Genomic DNA, 23,929 nt, shown 5'->3' on the forward strand with positions numbered 1-23,929 from the left:
GTCACGTTTAAAAGGTGGTTCGCCGAGCAGAGAAATATTACTGTTTTGTAATGGCCGCCTAAAGGAACTGACATGAATCCAGTTGACAATATTTGGGCACACATAATGGAACTGACATGACTCCAGTTGAGAATATTTGGGTGGAAATGGTTAGAATTTTAAACGAAACGTGACATTCACTGTCTACTTGCTACCTGATTTCTGAAGAAATTAATGACACTTGTAACGAGTTACTTGAATGTCCAAGTTGTGTGACTGGTATTGTGGACTAAATATCTAACAGTGTTCGAGCCACTGTGCAAGCAGAAACTGGCTGTACGCGATAATGAGCAGCACTAGCAGAGATGTTATTTTTTGGTAACCATTCAGATTCGGAAGAGATATATATTTCACTTTCTCTGGAGGAGTGTAGTTTTGATGTCATCTTCAAGAAAAGCTACAAGTTTAAAAGTGGATGACCAAATGAATTTTCAGCAAGATATATAATATTCAGTTAGTCAAGAGATGAAACACTCATTTTCTGTATCCATCCAATGGCTAAAAATACATGGATATGCAAAAAGAGCAAAGAAACGAATTCAGTAGTAATTAAAAAAACAACGGAGAAGCTCTGCATACGTAATTGGTGAGCGGAGGTCCGTCAGGAAGGGGAGTTAAGGAGTCCGGAAACAAAGAATAAGAAATACCCGACAGACTTCGAGTCACTGTTGAAGCAGAAACAGGCTATACGTGATTCTGAGCAGCATTAGCACAGACGTTTATTTATTTAGGAGGCTTAAGGTTGTGATGGATATCAGTACTACTTCATTATACCCAACATTTATTTACCTTAGGCAACACAGCAAATATATCAATCAACTGAAAGGTACCAAGCGTCTCTGGACGAAGAAAAATGTTTCCAAAAGAAAAAGACATGACTTCTGTTTATTTAAAGCGTTTGCAGAGGGCTTTAAATTTTATTATAACACGTTGTTTCAGGGAACAAAGACCTGTATTAAGTTTCCAGTGTGTTTAATTTAGGGTATATGATAACTATTAGTGTATATATTGAATGTATCTGTCTGTAGTTATAATACAGATGAAAAAGAAAGTCAAAAAAGGCGTTGGAAAAACGGCAAGATGGTCTATAAAGGGAAGTGAGAGTCAAATAAAGAAGAGAAAACAGTGTTGTTAAGAACTGTTGTTGATAGTGAGAAGCCATAGTCGATACGCCATTTGTTCGCATTCTGAACTTTTCTGAACTTTTTGTGATTCCTGAGACTGAATCTCATATCCTGTTGTATGTGAAGAATATAATAAATGGTGGAATAATAACCAAGCAGCACTGAATTTTAACGCTGTGCAGATCAGGATCCTATGCAAAGTTTCTTTTTTTTCTATTCTCACTGTTTACACTGAGAGGAATAACTTAGTTGTCAGAATCTAAGCAGTGAATAAAGATTTCCAATGGATCCAAACATTTTCTGCAATACCGACTAATTCTTTGAGTGAAACCTGATGCCCAGGTTTTCTACATGAGCCTATGTTTAGAGATAGGACTAGTCATGTTTAGCATTCTCCGCAAATGAACAGAATCAGAAGTCGAACAGTACGTTGCGGAAGTTGTACACATGCCGACCGTCGTTTTAGCATGCCTGCAAGAAAGAAAGAATACACGACCGTATTCACAGGAGTAAATATGGGAAAATTCTTGAGAGATTGGTTTGAACTTTTGAAACAACTTTGTCCCGGAACACACCTGTGATCTGAAATACTTTTTAATACGTTTGCAAAATGGCTTTGCGGACAGTTTTAGTAGCAAAGAAGCAATTAAAGAGAACGTCGTCCGTGACGCGGCATTTTTTTAGGCAACTCAATGTTTATGACGTCGTACCTCCAAAATCAATACTTCGTTCATTTCAGTATCTCTAAACGTGAAAAATTAAACAAGTGCCGAACAAGCTTGTTAAAATGCGTCTTCCATGGTAGATACGGTAGTGAAGAACGTACGAGACTGCGTATCTGCACATTTACCAACGTCTGCTCCTTTCGCTACTTCAAGAGTGATACAATCATCTTGTCCTGTGGATCAACAATTTGATTTAATACTCCGTCACACGTACGACTTCACCTAATTTTGAACGCTCGTTCAAATGGCTCTGAGCACTATGGGACTTAACATCTATTGTCATCAGTCCCCTAGTACTTAGAAGTACTTAAACCTAACTAACCTAAGGACATCACACAACACCCAGTCATCACGAGGCAGAGAAAATCCCTGACCCCGCCTCGAATCGAACCCGGGAACCCGGGCGTGAGAAGCGAGGCTCGTCTGTACCACAACATCTCAAATGCTTCGATTCTCTTGTGTTCCAGTTTTCCTGCAGTTCCTGTGTCACTACCATACAATTCTGTGCTCGAAATACGCATTCTAAGACATTTCTCTCACTAATTAAGGCCTGTGTTTGATACTAGTAGGCATCTCTACACCGGGAATGCCCTTACTGATAGCACTGGTCTGCATTTGACGTGCACCTTGCTCCGTCCGTCATCGGTTTCCTTGCTGCCTGGGTAGTATGATTCATTAACATCATTAACATCACCAAGATGATATGTGTCTTCCTGTTCTCATTTCTGCTACCCCTCATTACGTTCGTTCTTCTTTTGTTTCCTCTCAGTCGATACTCTGTTCTTGTTAAACTGTTCATTCCATTCAGGACAACATGTAACTCTTCTTCACTTTCACTGAGGATACCAATGTTATTAGCGAATCTTACCATTTATATCGTTTTACCTTCAATTTTAATTCGACTCCTGAACCTTTCCTTTATTTTCACCATTGCTTCTTGGAGGCATAGACAGAAAAGTAGGAGAGAAAGCCTACATCCCTGTCTTACAACATCTTTAATCCGACGACTTCGTTCTTGGTCGTCCACTTTGATTATTCCACCTTGGCTCTTGTACATATTGTACATTACCGTCTCTCCCTGTAGCTTACCCCTATTTTCCGCAGAATTTCTGACTTTTGTACTATTTGACATTGTCGGATGGTTTTTACAGGTCGATAGATGAGGTGAACGTGTGTCGATTTTTCTTTAGTCTTGCTTCCTTTATCAACTGCAAGGCCAGAATTGCCTCTCTTGTACCCTTACCTTTCCTAAAACCAAACTGATCGTCTTCTAACACATCCTCAATTTTCTTCTCAAATCTTTGGTATATTATTCTTGTCAGCAACTTAGATGCGTAAGCTGTAAAGCTGACACTGCGATAATTCTCGCACTTGTCAAGTCTTGTAGTTTTTGTAATTGTATGGATGATATCTTTTCCCGAAATTCAGTTGGTATGTCGTCAGACTCACACATCTACACACGAATGTGAACGGTCGTGCTTTTGTCACTCAACGTTAGTTATGGAAAAAGTAGTTTTTGCCGCGGATCGCACCGTGTAATTGTGCAATTCATTTGCATTCTTCAGTTGTCATTGGCCAGCTGCTATGGCCGAGCTGTTCTAGGCCCTTCAGTCTTGAACCGAGCTGCTGCTACGGTCGCAGGTTCGATTCCTGCTTCGGACATGGATATGTGTGACGTCCGTAGCTTAGATAGGTTTAAGCAGTTGTACGTTTAGGGGGCAGATGACCTCAGATGTTAAGTCCCATAGTGCTCAGAGCCATTTGAACCACTTGTTATAATGGAAGTTTTATAAGACTCCATACAGATTCTGTTTGAATTCGTCTGCGTCATGGACTTATAAACCATCCGGCAGCTACAGATATGCTGTGACAAGTAGTTTGAAACATACTGTAATTTGTGTCTATACAATACCACGCCTTGTTTCAGCACCAGTTTCCTCAAATTTAATTTCTTTCTCTGTAGCTAAAAATAATGAAATAAAAAAAATAAGAACAGCGAAAACGCTGATGTTCAGGTCAAATGAAACCGACGTGTCACAATTAAGAAAAAATATTGTAATGATTCACTATTAAGATATGACTCCCACTGGAAGTAACTTTCGAGTTTATTGACTTACTTATAGAACAGCATTCAGTTTCAGTGCATATTTCGCCTTCATTAAAGCATCACAATTCGCTACCATGTTGCAGAGTAATTCTACACATGTCGTTTAGCAAAACAGAATGTTTTATAGTGAAATATGGTAGCTAACGAGTAGACTATGACGATAATAACAGACCATACGCTTACATTTTACTTAATACCAGTAGGTGTATTGCACAATAATAAACCAAGGTTCCTAGTTTTTACATTAGTAGACCGTTATCAGGACAAGCAGCCTTCATAAAGCAAACTGTCAATATAAGAAGCGCAGGAAACCCTTTCCTCTGCTCTGCTGAATCGCAGCACATGCCACGTCGCCGATAATGACGATGATATTTCATTTGTGATACTCGGTTATCAGACCCCGTAGAAATTCCCTCTCTTCACACACTCCAGTCTAGCCAACTTCACGAATGTTTATGAAATGATGCGGACAATACAGACACACAGACCCTGGGCAGAGAAAATCCCCAACCCTGCCGGGAATCGTACACGGGACCCCGTGATCCAGAGACAGCAACACTAGCCAGTGTACCACGAGCTGCTCATGTCCTCGAGACGGTATTTCGTGCCAACGAGGGTTCTGTGTAACGACGCGTCCTACGTAAGCGTCCAAAGCCAACAATAGCAAGCGATGTCTGGATGCGCACCAGGCCGCACCGTCAGGCGATTTGCTCTAGTGTTCTGTCTGCAGGCGGAAATTTCTCCCTAGAAGATGGCTGCTGGAGATGACCAGCTATTTCTATTGAACGGCGCCCATAAATCGTGGAATACTGTAGGTCAAGAGTATGGCAACAGACGTAGCCTTAGTTAGGAAAGTGAGACGATAAAGTAGTGGTGTGCATGAAACTAAAAAGGGAGGAATCTCCATGGAAAATTTAATAATTATTTATATGATCAGCTACGAAGCTCAGCAGCCTAATTATTCGAATATACAGGGTGTTTCAAAAATGACCGGTATATTTGAAACGGCAATACAAACTAAACGAGCAGCGATAGAAATACACCGTTTGTTGCAATATGCTTGGGACAACAGTACATTTTCAGGCAGACAAACTTTCGAAATTACAGTAGTTACAATTGTCAGCAACAGATGGCGCTGCCGTCTGGGAAACTCTATAGTACGATATTTTCCACATATCCACCATGCGTAGCAATAAAATGGCGTAGTCTGTGAATGAAATTACCCGAAACCCTTGACAACGTGTCTGCCGGAATGGCTTCACATGCAGATGAGATGTACTGCTTCAGCTGTTCAATTGTTTCTGGATTCTGGCGGTACAGCTGGTCTTTCAAGTGTCCCCACAGAAAGAAGTCGCAGGGGTTCATGTCTGGCGAATAGGGAGGCCAATCCACGCCGCCTCCTGTATGTTTCGGATAGCCCAAAGCAATCACACGATCATCGAAATATTCATTCAGGGAATTAAAGACGTCGGCCGTGCGATGTGGCCGGGCACCACCTTGCATAAACCACGAGGTGTTCGCAGTGTCGTCTAAGGCAGTTTGTACCACCACAAATTCACGAAGAATGTCCAGATAGCGTGATGCAGTAATCGTTTTGGATCTGAAAAATGGGCCAAGATTCCCTTGGAAGAAATGGCGGCCTAGACCAGTACTTTTTGAGGATGCAGAGACGATGGGACTGCAACATGGGGCTCTTCGGTTCCCCATATGCGCCAGTTCTGTTTATTGACGAAGCCGTCCAGGTAAAAATAAGCTTCTTCAGTAAACCAAATGCTGCCCACATGCATATCGCCGTCATCAATCCTGTGCACTATATCGTTAGCGAATATCTCTCGTGCAGCAGTGGTAGCGGCGCTGAGGGGTTGCCGCGTTTGAATTTTGTATGGATAGAGGTGTAAACTCTGGCGCATGAGACCATACGTGGACGCTGGCGTCATTTACACCGCAGCTGCAACACGGCGAATGGAAACCCGAGGCCTCTGTTGGATCACCTGCTGCACTAGCTGCGCGTTGCCCTCTGTGGTTGCCGTACGTGATCGCCCTACCTTTCCAGCACGTTCATCCGTCACGTTCCCAGTCCGTTGAAATTATTCAAACAGATCATTTATTGTATCGCTTTTCGGTCCTTTGGTTACATTAAACCTCCGTTGAAAACTTCGTCTTGTTGCAACTACACTGTGTTCTAGGCGGTGGAATTCCAACACCAGAAAAATCCTCTGTTCTAAGGAATAAACCATGTTGTCCACAGCACACTTGCACATTGTGAACAGCACACGCTTACAGTAGAAAGACGACATACAGAATGGCGCACCCACAGACTGCGTTGTCTTCTTTATCTTTCACATCACTTGCAGCGCCACCTGTTGTTGAAAATTGTAACTACTCTAATTTCGAAAGTTTGTCCGCCTGAAAATGTACTGTTGTCCCAATCATATTGCAACAAACGATGTATTTCTATTGCTGCTCGTTTAGTTTTTATTGACGTTTCAAATATACCGGTCATTTTTGAAACACCCTGTATAAGGATGGGCAGGTATGCGTTCGACTATCTCATCAATAAATTAAATACGATATGTCTGTGTTGTAATTATAGTAATCTGATTTACAGAAGATCCTGGGTTCGATCCCCACTGATTTTGTTATTTTAATTGACTGAGATACAATCCTGTTAGTTTTTCCGTGTACTATGTTTTATCTATATTTTTTGCACTGCATTTCAAAGTAAATCTTTAAGATCTTGCCGAAATACTTGATCTTTATGCGTAAACATAAGAGTCGCAGTATCCAACACCTATCAAATTTCTAATAAAATGAAAGAGGTTGAGGTGTGTATAAATGTGATTTAGTTACAGTAAATAGACAACTGTGTTACAAGAATCACATACGCTATGTATTTTTCTGCAAATATGATAACGTTTTGCTTCCTTTATGAAATGATTCGCTTAAAGGTAAGAAGTAAACCAGACCAGAGAAACATTTGAGGCACCTCATTCGCTATACATAATTTGAAGCATCATTCAAGACGTTCCGAAATGCTTTCCTGTGCATCGGGAATCATGTGGTCGTAAGAATCATCATATTTTGTAAACAATTCAGGATATCGAAACGAGGATTTTGAAAATGACCGCACGCAGATATGAGATGTTTTATCCTATGATTAACACTTGAAACGTTTGATCAAATGTTTGAGCGTATCGAAGACGAAAGTCCGTATAAAGTACACAAGGAGTTTTGTCAGAATTCCCATAATCAAACAAGGAGTGGGAAATGGACAAATGAGATATCTAAGTGTCCAGCATTAGGTGTAGTTACGCAAGGAAATATTAGACTGCTTGAAATTAATCTCGATAATTAAGGAAATAATTGAGGAAAAATTGAAGTATTTCAAGAACAGCTGTTGTTAGATACGTAAATTAGTGCCGAAAAGTTAATGTCTTCAAGGTCTAGCTTTTTGGTACGTATAAAGATACACTGATATGATATTTAATTGTTAGATGGGCATCCCTGTAATGAAGTTCTAGGTTTAGGATTTTCGAGAACAGAAGACGCTAGGAAGGTTAGTGAGGTATCTATCGTGCTCTCTGAATGAAACTTGAAAATAAAAACTGAAAGAAATCGATCAAATGTTTTATGAAATAATTGGTCTAAGAGAAATAAAACACGTGAGAGAAACTTTTGAAATTTCTTTGAATGATGCTCAAAGTACTGTAGTGCAAATGAGGTGCAACAAACGTTCGTCTGGTATGTTTTATTTTGTACATTAGGCAAATTATTTCACAAATTCTTCAGAAGCATACTTTTGGTTGATCAGATGTCAATACCTCCTTCACAGAAGCATAATGCCACCATAAGTTCAGAAAAGTACATACTGTACGTGAACATTGTAAAAAGAGTTTAACATTTACAGTAACTGAATCACATTTATATATATGTGAAGCTATTGTGTTTTATAAGAAATTTGATGGGCTTTGTATACTGGGATTAATGTGTTTACATTTAAAGATCAAGTACTCTGGCAAGACCTTAAAATTATACGTTGAGATGCAGTGTATGTGGTACAGATAAAACTTAGTGCACGTCACATAAAAGATGATAGGACTGTATTTCGGTCCATTAAAATATTAGCAACATTTATGACGAACCGAGAAACGTTAAATATGCACACTACTAATCCCTGCCACTATTACTACTACACCACAGACACCTCTTATAAAGTTCCCCTAATTGTTTGCTATTAGTCATTCTTTAACCCTTATCGGCTGTTTCATGTTCCTGGCCACCTAAGAAACACTTGTCTTTAATTTTTGGATAAGACAGTCAAACGTATCTCTGCTCATCGCCGTATAATTGAATAATTTGTCTGGTTACTTTCATAGCTGATGATGTAAATAATTATGAAATTCTCCATGCAGATTCTTCCTTTTGTAAATTTCATGTACAGTAAGCCTTTATTGCCTTCATAACTAAGCTAATTTCGTTGCCTCGCTCCTGAGCTATAACGTTCTATGATTTATGGACCTCGTTTTACAGAGACGGCTGGTCCGCTCTAATAGCCATCTTGCAGAGGGAGATATTCTCTTGCAAGCAGGGCACCCTAGCGTATCACCCGATACTTCGGCTTGTTGCACACATATAGAAACCACAAGCTTTTATTCGCTTTTGACACTTACGCAAGACGCGACCTCTAAGAACAATCTGCGACGGGCGACTACACGTCATGTGCTGTAAGCAAGATTTCCGTCTTACACGGCAACCTGCTCCAGCTGAGATTCATGGAATGTTCTACAGTGTACCGCATACGTTTTAGGAACGCTTCTTGCGTTAGGTGTACTGGTAATATGAATGTGAAAAATTGCAAAATGATTTCTCACGGTGTCATAACATATGGACACGTTCCTGTGAACATATTTTATCAATAAATAGGTCTCTCAGTGTCATTCCTGTCAGGCGAAATGTAGCACCGAAGTTTAATACAATGAAAACCTCGACATGGTAAGTAATATATTTCTTGTGGGTGTTTCGAAACCCGACTCGCAAGTATAGGTATGCACTTTTTTTTATTAAGTTTTCTGCAAATTTACTCTGCTGTTAATGCATGTGCCTTTCAACTACAGACAAATTTTCTTTAACAAGGCGGAATATCGTGAGAAACAAGTCTGTGTTAAAATTTAGATTCGTACTTGTTTCGTAGGTTCAGCGTTTGTAGATTCAGAAGAATGTTTCTATCTTAGCGAATTTAAAGTGAGAGATTTCTCCATTCACAATATTTCCACAATTACTTGGTTAAGGCTGCGAAATTAACGGGACTCTGGATTTCTCGTTCCCAACGCCTCTCGGTCAGCGGTCTCTGCACGATGAGCTTTTCACTCATTGAATTTTCATTAATAAAAGAGACGTGTGAAGCGATGCAAACGTACCCTCACCGAGCCAACCTTCAAGTCATATTAAGTTCATAACCGTTATATCCAACACGAATAAATGCTTTTCAGTCTGTAGCAATAGAGGCTCAGCGGTAAGTATTCTGCCGGTGCATGCGATGTAGACGCTCTTAGTTCAAATTACTAAGGTGTCTTAGCATGCACTTATTTGACCTAGAAACTTTTATCTACTAACGTGACACGATCCTTGCATTTGCAAATTATGTGGTGATTTTGGGCGAAACTCTGAATGAAGTGACAGCAGATGCCTTTCGATTTATGCTGGAAGCGACCAAACTAGAACTAGGTTTACTAGCCAGAGATGAGAAAACAGAGTATGTGGTACTCTCTTCTACACAAACTAATATGGACGTCATAAGTATAGACAGTCACAGTTTCGAAAGAATTGAACAATTCAAGAGCCTGGGGTCATTACTGTGGAGTAAAAGAGACATAGAGAAGGAAATTTGACGAATAATAATAAATGCGAACCAGGTATACCACAGTTTAAATCAGCTATATACCTCCCGCATCTTATCCCTGAAAAGCTTGATACAACTACACAAGTCAACAGTGTGACAGATTGTATTGTAAGTTTCTGAGACATGGGCAAGTACACAGTTAATGGAAGAGCGTATTCGTGCGTCTGAGAAGAGGATTTTTAAGAAAATATATGGCCCAGTATTGAATAAAGAGGTTGAAATATGGGAAGAAGGAAGAATCAAGTTCTGTATCGGCAGTTTAAAAAATCTGCTTTTGGGAGAGTGATCGCAAGAAGAAGGATAGAGTTGGCAGGACATGTACTTCGAGCAAAGGGTACACTCCCTAACAGAGTGTTTCCACACCAGCCAACTGGTAGACGTCCAAGACGTCGTCCGCGAACGAGGTGGAGAGAAAGGACCATAGTGACCTTGGAAGAAGATCCAACAGGCAGCAGTGAAGATGCCGAGACATAAGTAAACAGGCCAAAATATGTGATAAATTTCTATAATATTACGACTATTCTGTCATGATACGTGGACTTGATGTGTAAATCATTTCGTTATGTTCTATTTATGTCTTCTGTTTTTACATATTTGTCTTCTTTCGTGAGCCTAAATGGCCTACGTATGTGCAGTAAATGATGATGATGATGATGACTATGTTTGACGTTAATAATTGCTTACTACACTCCTGGAAATTGAAATAAGAACACCGTGAATTCATTGTCCCAGGAAGGGGAAACTTTATTGACACATCCCTGGGGTCAGATACATCACATGATCACACTGACAGAACCACAGGCACATAGACACAGGCAACAGAGCATGCACAATGTCGGCACTAGTGCAGTGTATATCCACCTGTCGCAGCAATGCAGGCTGCTATTCTCCCATGGAGACGATCATAGAGATGCTGGATGTAGTCCTGTGGAACGGCTTGCCATTCCATTTCCACCTGGCGCCTCAGTTGGACCAGCGTTCGTGCTGGACGTGCAGACCGCGTGAGACGACGCTTCATCCAGTCCCAAACATGCTCAATGGGGGATAGATCCGGAGATGTTGCTGGCCAGGGTAGTTGACTTACACCTTCTAGAGCACGTTTGGTGGCACAGGATACATACGGACGTGCATTGTCCTGTTGGAACAGCAAGTTCCCTTGCCGGTCTAGGAATGGTAGAACGATGGGTTCGATGACGGTTTGGATGTACCGTACACTATTCAGTGTCCCCTCGACGATCACCAGAGGTGTACGGCCAGTGTAGGAGATCGCTTCTCACACCATGATGCCGGGAGTTGGCCCTGTGTGCCTCGGTCGTATGCAGTCCTGATTGTGGCGCTCACCTACACGCCGCCAAACACGCATACGACCATCATTGGCACCAAGGCAGAAGCGACTCTCATCGCTGAAGACGACACGTCTCCATTCGTCCCTCCATTCACGCCTGTCGCGACACCACTGGAGGCGGGCTGCACGATGTTGGGGCGTGAGCAGAAGACGGCCTAACGGTGTGCGGGACCGTAGCCCAGCTTCATGGAGACGGTTGCGAATGGTCCTCGCCGATACCCCAGGAGCAACAGTGTCCCTAATTTGCTGGGAAGTGGCGGTGCGGTCCCCTACGGCACTGCGTAGGATCCTACGGTCTTGGCGTGCATCCGTACGTCGCTGCGGTCCGGTCCCAGGTCGACGGGCACGTGCACCTTCCGCCGACCACTGGCGACAACATCGATGTACTGTGGAGACCTCACGCCCCACGTGTTGAGCAATTCGGTGGTACGTCCACCCGGCCTCTCGCATGCCCACTATATGCCCTCGCTCAAAGTCCGTCAACTGCACATACGGTTCACGTCCACGCTGTCGCGGCATGCTACCAGTGTTAAAGACTGCGATGGAGCTCCGTATGCCACGGCAAAGTGGCTGACACTGACGGCGGCGGTGCACAAATGCTGCGCAGCTAGCGCCATTCGACGGCCAACACCGCGGTTCCTGGTGTGTCCGCTGTGCCGTGCGTGTGATCATTGCTTGTACAGCCCTCTCGCAGTGTCCGGAGCAAGTATGGTGGGTCTGACACACCGGTGTCAGTGTGTTCTTTTTTCCATTTCCAGGAGTGTATGTGTCCCGTGAGGCGTCGGTTAAAGGACATGTTTTATGTATAAATATGGTGTGTCCAGGGAACATATCCCCATTATGATTCGCAGTATCCCTGTTACTTCTGGTGGCAGTTATTATCTGCTCAGAGCATCTGCACACAACTAGATTTTCCGTTAGACGTGGGGAGTGAAGTAAGAATGCAACCTCATGCAGCAGCTGAAAATTATGCATTGGTTAGTCGTCCAACAGTTATAACAGTGATAATGCGAGTCATCATATAAAATGGTTGATTGCAGGGTTGAGATTTTTAGATTATATACTCTCTTAAAGAGTGGTTCTCTGGACATATAACTTATGTATTTGTGAATGTCAAGTATACGGATAGCTAAATTAGTGACGCACATTGATGCAGATTAAAAACAAACTGGATGGGTTCAATCCTAAGACCTCTAAAATTCACCTCTCAAAACCTACAGACAATCTTCCTCATAACACGTCGGTCTTCGTGGCATAACGGGAAAGGGTGTGGGTGGAATTCTGTATGTCACAGGAACGAATCTTTGTCGACCAAGGGAAGTTTTAGTCTCCGTTTTAACCTAGCCTTCACCTCTCAACGATATGAAGAGCTGCCAGAAACAACACGTGGATTGTATACCATGCGTCTCCTTCCCCCAGATTGGGAACTAGGGTATCGTAGGAACACGCAAGTCGCTGAAATGGCGTCCAATAGGGAGGCTACTACCAAGCCACCGAGCCACAAGAAATTGTTATACACTGTTATCAATGTATATAATTAAGTCTGCGCGAACCCCTCAGAGCATAAGTCTACATCTACATCTACATCTACATGACTACTCTGCAATTCACATTTAAGTGCTTGGCAGAGGGTTCATCGAACCACAATCATACTATCTCTCTACTATTCCACTCCCGAACAGCGAGCGGGAAAAACGAACACCTAAACCTTTCTGTTCGAGCTCTGATTTCTCTTATTTTATTTTGATGATCATTCCTACCTATGTAGGTTTGGCTCAACAAAATATTTTCGCATTCGGAAGAGAAAGTTGGTGGCTGAAATTTCGTAAAAAGGTCTCGACACGACGAAAAACTTCTATGCTGTAATGACTTCCATCCCAACTCGTGTATCATATCTGCCACACTCTCTCCCCTATAACGCGATAATACAAAACGAGCTGCCCTTTTTTGCACCCTTTCGATGTCCTCCGTCAATCCCACCTGGTAAGGATCCCACACCGCGCAGCAATATTCTAACAGAGGACGAACGAGTGTAGTGTAAGCTGTCTCTTTAGTGGACTTGTTGCATCTTCTAAGTGTCCTGCCAATGAAACGCAACCTTTGGCTCGCCTTCCCGACAATATTATCTATGTGGTCCTTCCAACTGAAGTTGTTCGTAATTTTAACACCCAGGTACTTAGTTGAATTGACAGCTTTGAGAATTGTACTATTTATCGAGTAATCGAATTCCAACGGATTTCTTTTGGAACTCGTGTGGATCATCTCACACTTTTCGTTATTTAGCGTCAACTGCCACCTGACACACCATACAGCAATCTTTTCTAAATCGCTTTGCAGCTGATACTGGTCTTCGGATGACATTATTAGACGGTAAATTACAGCATCATCTGCGAACAGTCTAAGAGAACTGCTCAGATTGTCACCAAGGTCATTTATATAGATCAGGAACAGTACAGGTCCTAGGACGCTTCCCTGGGGAACACCTGATATCACTTCAGTTTTACTCGATGATTTGCCGTCTATTACTACGAACTGCGACCTTGCTGACAGGAAATCACGAATCCAGTCGCACAACTGAGACGATACCCCATAGCTCCGCAGCTTGATTAGAAGTCGCTTGTGAGGAACGGTGTCAAAAGCTTTCCGGAAATCTAGAAATATGGAATCAACTTGAGATCCCCTGTCGATAGGGGCCATTACTTCGTGCTAATAAAGAGCTAGCTGCGTTGCACAAGAGCGATGTTTTCTGAAGCCATGCTGATTACGTGTCAATAGATCGTTCCCTTCGAGGTGATTCATAATGTTTGAATACAGTATATGCTCCAAAACCCTACTGCAAACCGACGTCAATGATATAGGTCTGTAGTTAAATGGATTACTCGTACTACCATTCTTGAACACTGGTACGACCTGCGCAATTTTCCAATCTGTAGGTACAGATCTATCGGTGAGCGAGCGGTTGTATATGAGTGCTAAGCAGGGAGCTATAGTATCAGCGTAATCTGAAAAGAACCTAATCGGTATACAATCAGGACCTGAAGACTTGCCCGTATCAAGCGATTTGAGTTGCTTCGCAACCCCTAAGGTATATACTTCTAAGAAACTCATGCTAGCAGATGTTCATGTTTCAAATTCTGGAATATTCCATTCGTCTTCCCTGCTGAAGGAATTTCGGAAAACTGCGCTCAATAACTCCGCTTTAGCGGCACAGTCATCGATAACAGTACCATCGGCACTGCGCAGCGAAGGTATTGACTGCGTCTTGCCGCTTGTGTACTTTACATACGACCAGAATTTCTTCGGATTTTCTACCAAATTTCGAGACAATGTTTCGTTGTGGAACCTATTAAAGGCATCTCGCATCGAAGTACGTGCCAAATTTCGCGCGTCTGTAAATTTTAGCCCATCTTCAGGATTTCGCGTTCTTCTGAACTTCGGATGCTTTTTCCGTTGCCTCTGCAACAGCGTTCGGACCTTTTTTGTGTACCACGGGGGATCCGTTCCATCTCTTACCAATTTATGAGGTATGAATATCTCAATTGCTGTTGCTACTATATCTTTGAATTTGAGCCACATCTCGTCTACATTCGCATAGTCAGTTCGGAAGGAATGGAAATTGTCTTTTAGGAAGGCTTCTAGTGGCACTTTATCCGCTTTATTAAATAAAATTATTTTGCGTTTGTTTCTGATGGATTTGGAAGAAATGGTATTGAGCCTAGCTACAATGACCTTGTGGTCACTAATCCCTGTATCAGTCATGATGCTCTCTATCAGCTCTGGATTGTTTGTGGCCAAGAGGTCAAGTGTGTTTTCGCAACCATTTACAAATCGCGTGGGTTCGTGGACTAACTGCTTGAAATAATTTTCGGAGAATGCATTTAGGACAATCTCGGAAGACGTTTTCTGCCTACCACCGGTTTTGAACAAGTATTTTTGCCAACATACCGAGGGTAGGTTGAAGTCCCCACCAACTATAACCGTATGAGTGGGGTATTTATTTGTTACGAGACTCAAACTTTCTCTGAACTGTTCCGCAACTGTTTCATCGGAGTCTGGGGGTCGGTAGAAGGAGCCAATTATTAACTTCATTCAGCTGTTAAGTCTTATGACAATTGTCCGATTTTTCTCTTTATTTGGACTCAGTACAACTGCTGCCACAAAGAACAAACTCCAAAACTAGATTCTCAGTCTCAAATTGTTACTTACTACAAGTTCGTCATTACTCCTGTTTCCCGTCGTTCCTTTGTTGCTTAAAAATTCAGGGAAATATGTTCCATCTATGCAACACACTGTGAAAAACACATGTTGATCAAAAAATAAAAAGTTCGAGTGATATTAGTGATATGTTTTAACTAATGTTAGTGAGCAAACGCCAGAAATCAGCCAGCTGGAGCACGGGACTAATGAACACATCACCGGGACCACACAGCCTTTCATTTAGTTGCATGGACCTCCATGAATTATTACAAATTAGTCATCATCTTCGGTTTCGCTGCACACGGTATGAAATTAAGGCCTGCCCTTGGAAATTATGTCAGAGTTTAGTATCAGGCTATCGATATGGTTAAGCTGTGTTCATGGGTACAAATGGTTAACAGATTTTGATGTTTGCTTAGTGCACGGAGTTTCATTCTCACGAACGCCAACAATTTTTACACACACCGAAAGACCTCCTACAAGTCTGTCACTGCCAAGTGAAGAACGCCAGGACAGCTGTTACTTGGTATTCTAGTTTTACTTTATATCCTCCCACTGCCGACTGAAGTGAAATATTTTGCTTACATTTCAAATGTAGCTTTTCTCCCGTTATTGAAAAATACAGAATAAAAACATTATCTATATGTTTAAATACAATCTCTCTGAGAAATTCGCTTGGTGCATCGCAATTGTCTGCCATCCATAACCTTTTTAATATCCAGGCTTTTCTTGGAACCAAGCTGTGATTTTGAACAATAATTTCGTCATAATGTAAACGAAACTCATTATTTTGCTCTGAGAAAAAATAATTAGAAATCTGCCGAAATCAAGAAAATGTGGAAAAGACAGTATTCGTGCCATCGCCTCCTGACACGTGGTTTGAGATACAATAAGGTAGCTTATCTTTTAGGATTAGGTCACAGTTAGTTTTGTACGGTTACCCTTAACAATTTTGATAAGATACCGACTTTGGCTCAATTAGCAGGAGCTGCGAAGTTTCCCAACTAACTTGCAATTCTTATCCCAGAAATTACAAAAATCGTTTGTCTACCACGTGTGTACTAAGGACACGCTATTAATAAAATTAATAATCGCTGTAACCTGTACCTCGAAGTTTTAGCTTTTCTGGGTACTTGTAGAACTCTTGCTTCGAGATAGATGCAAGATGCTCTGTAGCTTATTATCTTCGGCACGTATCTATAGAGGGAAGTGTTATTAGCAGTATCATAGCTAGTTAACTTTGCATGGCAACATCAACCGAAAGTGTTAAAATCAGTGGAGATGAAAATAAAAATGAAATCCTTACTCTCGAGAAAACTATCAGCGTACCGCCACGCCAAATACTTGACAAAACTGGTGGGCGGAAACCGAACATCGTGGTGCACCGCTGCCCCTAGCGATTTCTAGGAAAGCGTGTAGAATAGGATTCATCTTGCCTGTGCCGCTGACGAATACAAATTGCTGGCGTCAGCCGTTGAAGTGCCCACTGAGCGTCTATCGACTCGATCTTTTGTGATCAAGGTTAGTTCAAGTACTACATACCGTACATAATTTGCTTCTTGGCATTCATGTCATGTAACCACAGTGGTACGTAGGAACCTTTTCCATTCTAATCTGCAATATATTCCAGTCTAACGTGCATCTTCCTGTAGCATCTCATTTCTTGTTTTAATTATCCAACCCTGGAACTACAATAGGAAAGAATGGAAGAAAAGAATGTGTCGTCGGCACCAGCGAAAACATTTTTGGGAAATAAAAATAATACCATTTTTACTAACACTCTGCGAGACCTACTTCATTTTTCAGTGAAATGCGATCGTATTGTTACCATTGGCTGATACTCTTCCCGAAGATAACTGTTTTCCTCTCAGCTTTTGTTTCTTGAAACATACAATTTACGATATTGGTAGCGTTGTGTCTGCTTGCCCGTTATGCTCTGAACCGGACGGCATTTGAGCATAACGAATAGACGAGGGGTCTCGCGAATTTTGTCACCGATCGTACAGTTAGAATCAATCACATTAGACTTTTTTATTTATGGCTGAGACACAGTGGCATAGTAAATAACAAATTAATACAAAATTCTACAGTTCAGAGTGCGGCTCTTATGAGATTTGGTTATGACATAAATACCATAAATGAATTACCCTGTCTCAAACACTTCTAATTCCAATACGATGTGCCACACTACCACACCACCTGGTGTTTGGCTAGAAGGAATGAAGCACCAGACGTGGACGGCTATCAAATAGACCATCGTGAGCACACGGTCAGCAAATTAATAGTGAGGAAGAAGAGGTACACTCTAAACGCACAGGAAATGAAAAGTACAAAGAACAAAAAAGACATGATTTCAGAATGGAAAAGAAAACCTCTCTCGCAGATATGTACAGTATATGAGAACAAAGGGTAGTTGTGTTTCCGGTAAAGCATTATGGAAAAGTTTTTTTTACCGACTCAGTTACCACGTTGGTTTGCACTGTAAACAGTTTCAGCCATCCAAGAGTCCAAATGTAATAATAAAAAGAGAAGAAAATGCAAAATGTATTACACTCAAAAAGTACAAAAGTAAGGTACACGAAAATCTAATTTAATGATAACATAAAATGTTGCCATTAAAAATCTTACCATCTCAGTTATAGAAGAATTAAACAAGAATTATGTCCCTGATTGCTTTTCATAAGATCCTGACAAGGCTTTCGAGTGACTAAACAATATTTTACTACAACAAAAACTGAAATGGAGTGATGTCAAAGACATTACTCTTACATGGATAAACTCATATCTTAATAATATAAAACAGAGGGTCACACTAACAAATGATGCGACGGAAGAAGACAAATAAGACTAATCGCAGATAGGGGGAACATTGAATATGGGGTCTCACATGCTCTGTGCTTGGTCTGATTCTGGTCTTGACCTATATAAGTGATTTATTTGGGGTACTGGATCACTTTTAAAATGTTAGGATGTAATCTGAAGAGACAAGTAACCTGACACGAAGTCCAAACACATTCATGCTTCACAGAGCTCGTACAATGATCGAGTAAAGTTACCGATATTTCACTGGTTGACCTTACAAAAACTCGTAGTTTCCTGTTTCTAACAACTGAAAGTTATTTACAGGTACTTACAGTATCGGCCAATAGACATAAAGTCGATGAGGACAAAAGCACGAATTTCCTAGGTTCGCAGATGCATAACAAACTGAACAGGGACCAGCATGTGGAGAAAATAAAGAACATCCTCAGTTTTACCTGCTTGGAAATCTATCTTGTTCAGTCCACCTGCGGATTTCTGGCTTCATTACATAACTTCACTCAGTAGTGTTACAAGTCGTAATATTTTAAAACAATGCAGCGAAGATCATAAAATTCTTAATCTTACGTTATTGTGCGATACTATACTGTGTAAAGTGGAATTTTCCCTAATAATATATATTGTTAACAACAAAAGTAAATTTAGGATGACTGGTTGAATTTAGCAATAGCGTAGCACGAACGACCAGATCCATATAGACCATCCAACGCAATCTAAGACTTGAAACAAAGTTACATACTGTGGTGCAAAATTCTCAAATTCGTTACCAACAGACCTGAGGCAGGATATTTATGGACCCCATATAAGAAAAACCGGAATAAAATAATTCATCACGTGCATAATGTGTGTACATATCAGAATGCTACGACTTAAAGTGACATAATTTTCCATAACTTTTGTGTTCATATTAAACAGGTATTCATTTTTCCATTATATGTACATCTGATAGTGACGTATGTTAAGATATGTAGATGCTCTGTTTCCAGTATTAACATACAAAATATTATCTGAGTTGTTGGATTTTTCAAAATATAACCTCTCTAATACTACACAACATATAAAGGAATTTAGAAGTAATTTCGATAATATCAGTACGCATAGATTTGCATTTGTATTAAAATATTACTAATGTACTGTATATATGTGTCTGATCCCACCTATTAATTCCTAACTGGGCTTGTTCTGCGTCCCTTAAGCTGCTTCTACGTGGTGGGATTCATGTAAGACGACATGTGAATAAATGATATTAATGTACAGTATGCTCCGACGTCAACTGAACTAAATGGATAGTGATTCATGGTTCTTAGAAGGTCAGTCATCTCAAGAATTGTATACTGATGCATAGAAATACATAACAGAAGACAGCCTCCACACTAGCTTTTGAATTGTTGTACTTCCTCTAGTGAAAGTTTGCACATTCACACACACAATCACGCTGACACCCTAACAAACACTCCCACTGCTTCGTGGGGAAACTGATTTTTGATTATCTATTATTGAAAGCAGTTGCGTGGACTGTTGGAGGAGGCGAGGCTATAGAAGAGGATGCATGGGCAAGGAGAGGGTGACAGGGTAGATAAGGCAGGTCATCTTGCAGATGACTTATCCACGGCAGCAAAAGACGAAAGGAGTGAAGAACTTCGAGTATATTAAGAGATGGAGAGAGTGGATAACAAGGAATGGGAATAAAGAAGGAGAGAAAGGCGGAGATGAAGAGGCAGACAGGAAGAGAGGGGAGAAAGGGAGACGTGAGGGAAACAGGAGAAAGAGTGAGAGAAGAAGAGACAGAGAGAGAGAGAGAGAGAGAGAGAGAGAGAGAGATGGACAGACAGACAAACAGAGAGGGAGAGTATACCAACAGTGTGAGGAGGATGAGTGGTTGGAGAAGGCAGTAGACGTTCTGGAAGGGGAAAGAAAATTGTGACTGGAAAAAGGTAGGTTGAGGTAGATGGAAGCAGATTAGTGGAGATTAAGGCCAGGGTGATTGCAATGGTGCAGCAAGTCTAGACCATTAATCACTACCTGTATAATTCAGAGAAACTAGTGCCTGAATAAAGTACCCACATGGCCCACGGAGTGAAGAAATGGTTGAAGTAATTTGTGTTGTGGTATGCATCATATTCGGTAACTGGATGGTAAAGTTTCCAGTTTAACACAGCCTAGCCATGGTCAGCAGACAGTTACTTATAATACCCACCTGAAGGCTGTGATAATTACAGCATAGCTGAAGTGTAAGTTGGATAAATTGGCACCTGGTCCTGTCTTAAATTGGGTAGGAAATGCTTGTGACTGGACTTCAGCTGCAGATGATGGTTGACTCTATGGGACAGGTCTTGCATACGAACTGCCCAAAAGGGAATGAGCCATTTCGTGTAGGTTTTTGAGGAGGATTGGAATACGGATGGACCTCCACTCTCTTACCTCTTATCTACTCCCCAAACTCCACAAACCGAACTGCAAACGTCTCCCACTAGTCTCCCCATCGCTGCTTGCAACAATGCTCCTACACTTTCCAAGTTTTGGCTGTCACCTCCCATGCTGCATTCAAGATATTTCTCACTTTTTTGTCTGCCTCTGGACAGTTCCTGTGCCCTTACCAACAGACTCCTCGTAGGTCACTGTGGAGCTTGTGTACCAAAATTCCCAATGCTCATTGCTGCATGACCATGGAACACAACGTGTCCTGTCGTCCTCCTGGCACAAATGCACCACATCGTTTGCAACCCTAAACATGCAAGAACATTGTGAGTCACAAATATTTCACTTTCGAACGTTAAATCTACAGACAGATCTGCGGCATTGCCATGCATACTGGCATAGCATCACCGTATATCATCTTATTCATTGGCCTTGTAGATGAATCTATGCTATCCAGTTAGCATCTATAATTCCTTCCCAGGTTCAGAATCAGTATTCACATTTTCATGATCTCACCTCATGGTGAAAACATGTCTTGAACACTAACAGACATATCAGCTGTCTGCCGTAACCCATAAGAACGCCAGTATTTTTTACGTCACACAAGAGGAAAAATATAATCTATTGTTTAAGTGTACGACGCTCCCCTTAGGCTGATGATAAATATCATGGAATTCGTCCTAACGAGTGCTAAAACATCTCAAATGAGAAAGAAAATTTAAAAAAAATTAACTTTTATTAAACACAAAAGTTGCTGTGCCTAGAACATAAACGTTCCATGCGAAAGAATAGTTATTGTGAGACAATACATTATACTGTAGACAGTTGCCCATTAAAAACAAGTTATTACCTGAAGTTATATGAACTCTTTACTGCATAATGTAAGTATTCTTCTGTGAGCACTAGTAATGTTGTTATATCAAAAGTTCTTTCTGGACAATAAACAGAAGTTTTTGTATCACGTAGGTGACAAATGCTTCAAATACAATATATCACTGCTGTACTTATAGCTAAAATATAGTTGTAAATGAAAGAAAATTAAGTTTGGTCCTTCTCATCAAGCATATGTGAGAAGAAAAGCTCATTATTTTAAAATGTAAGAGAGAGGGTCAAGGAAGAAGACATACAAAATTGTAGGCGTCAGAAGAACTTTCCTCATGCCAAAAAGTAAAATCACTGTGTAAGAACTTAGTAAGAAAATACGAGAAACTTTGCACACCATAATTTAAATATGCGGATCCCTAATTGACTTATTACTCAGTTGTAATGGTTTTTATAACGTATGTATAGCTTTCCGAGGTCAGTCGCACAGATGTATCATTATCTAAGCTGACAATTTTGTGTAACACCTGCAGTGTACTGAGGGCATTTCACAGGTTTCGTTCGTGGTCAAATACAACACTGCACTCTGTATTTATGTTCAAGCATGAAATTCATGAATGGGAGTAGAGAATGACACGACCACTCTTGGTTATCGGGCTCCATGGCGTGCGACAGTCATGCTGGCATCCCATCTCTGTCCAGGGCGTCTCCAGAAATGTTTTCGCTGATCATCAGGGTCATTTCGACGTGGGACTCATCAATGAAGACAGTTCTGTTCCATTCCATGTATTTCCAGGCCAAATGTTCCCGGCACCACTGGAAACAGGCTTGTTGGTGTGCACAAGTCAAAGAATAGTCTGGAGTGTCATCACATTTCATAGCAGGACATCCGCGGTATGTCTTCGAAATTCTACGCCGTGTTCTATTACCGTTCATGGGAAGAGGTCGTGAGCTTACATATCAACAAACTACTGAGCTTACATATCAACTGCCCGATAGCACATATCCGGAGTTCCTAGTGCTTATCTTCGTTGCTTCCCAAACCCTACCATCGGCAGCAAGATTGTTGCATCTTAGCACAACTGAGAACATTTTGAGCATTGTGCATAGGGACCTGCAACCAGAAGGGGGTCTTCAAGGTCTAATGCGCCAAATGGACGAGATTTGGCACTATATTCCTGCGCCAGTCGCTGTGACCGAGCCGTTGTGGGTACTTCAGTTCAGAACCGCTCACCTGCTATGGTCGCAGATTCAAATCCTGCCTCGGGCATGGATGTGTGTGATGCTCTGAGGTTAGTTAGGTTTAAGTAGTTCTAAGTCTAGGGAGCTGATGACGTCAGATGTTAAGTCCCAAAGTGTTCAGAGCCATTTGAACCATTTGAGGACATCCCGAAACTCTGTCAATGAATGCCAAACCGAATAACTGCTTGTGTAAGGACCACAGGAGGAGTAACGCATTATTGATTTGCTCAGTTTGTGAAAGTCCTCCTCCTGAATAAGCGATCCAACTTTTAGGAAGTTCTAATTACTCTTTTGTCTGCACATATACAGAATATCTGCCTACATCCGTTCCATTCCGATAGTTTACTTACGTACAGCCTTGAATCATTGTTTACAGCTTCGTTTAAGACCCATGTTTTAAATTACTTCTCGCAGATCAACAATGTGCTCACCACCCGAAGGGCTGAAGGCATGCAGATGATGGCCTAAGAGGTTACACTCTTCTGCAAGGAAGCCTGGTGTTACTACATTCACTGTTGTTGCTGTACAGCGTCGCATTTCATGCAAAGCTATGGGAAGCAGAGGCCCGGAGAAGGAACTTTTCAGTGCCCAAAAGAAAAGATAACCACGTTACTGTGAGGTTGTTGGTGGCCAATTGAGCAGTGGCCTTTGTGTCCGAAACACACAGTATTGCCATTGAGGCAGCTCACTATTAAGAAATAGTCTTCCACATTGGTGTTACTGCAATATCTACATAACATCCAAGTATGTGTTCCCTGTAACAATTTTTCCTAAAAATAAATAAAGGTATAAGGGCCATACATTTTCCATGTGGAATCTTCACAGGAGTAATGAATTTTGTAGACTTCAACTCGTGCTCCCGTGTGGTATGTGGCTGCAGAGTTCCCAAAATTTTTAGGCTCTGACAATTTACACCTTTTCGTAAATGAAATGTATCCTCGGCCCATAATACTAAAACGAAATTATTGTCTTTCATCTGCATTCCAAAAATGGATTCACAATACCAGCTGTTGTTCATCACTACCATGAAGGACACGTAGCACTCGAATCCAGTTCGTTTTGAAATACAAACATCGGCACACAACGCACCAAGAAGAACATGCGAGAATAGTTAACTCGCGTATGGTACTAGCCGTAGATTCTGTGGACCTCCTGAAAAACTCTGCGGAATACGCTCTATATCTTAAACGT

This window comes from Schistocerca gregaria, chromosome 1, assembly GCF_023897955.1.
Source record: "Schistocerca gregaria isolate iqSchGreg1 chromosome 1, iqSchGreg1.2, whole genome shotgun sequence".
Lineage (NCBI taxonomy): Eukaryota > Metazoa > Arthropoda > Insecta > Orthoptera > Acrididae > Schistocerca > Schistocerca gregaria.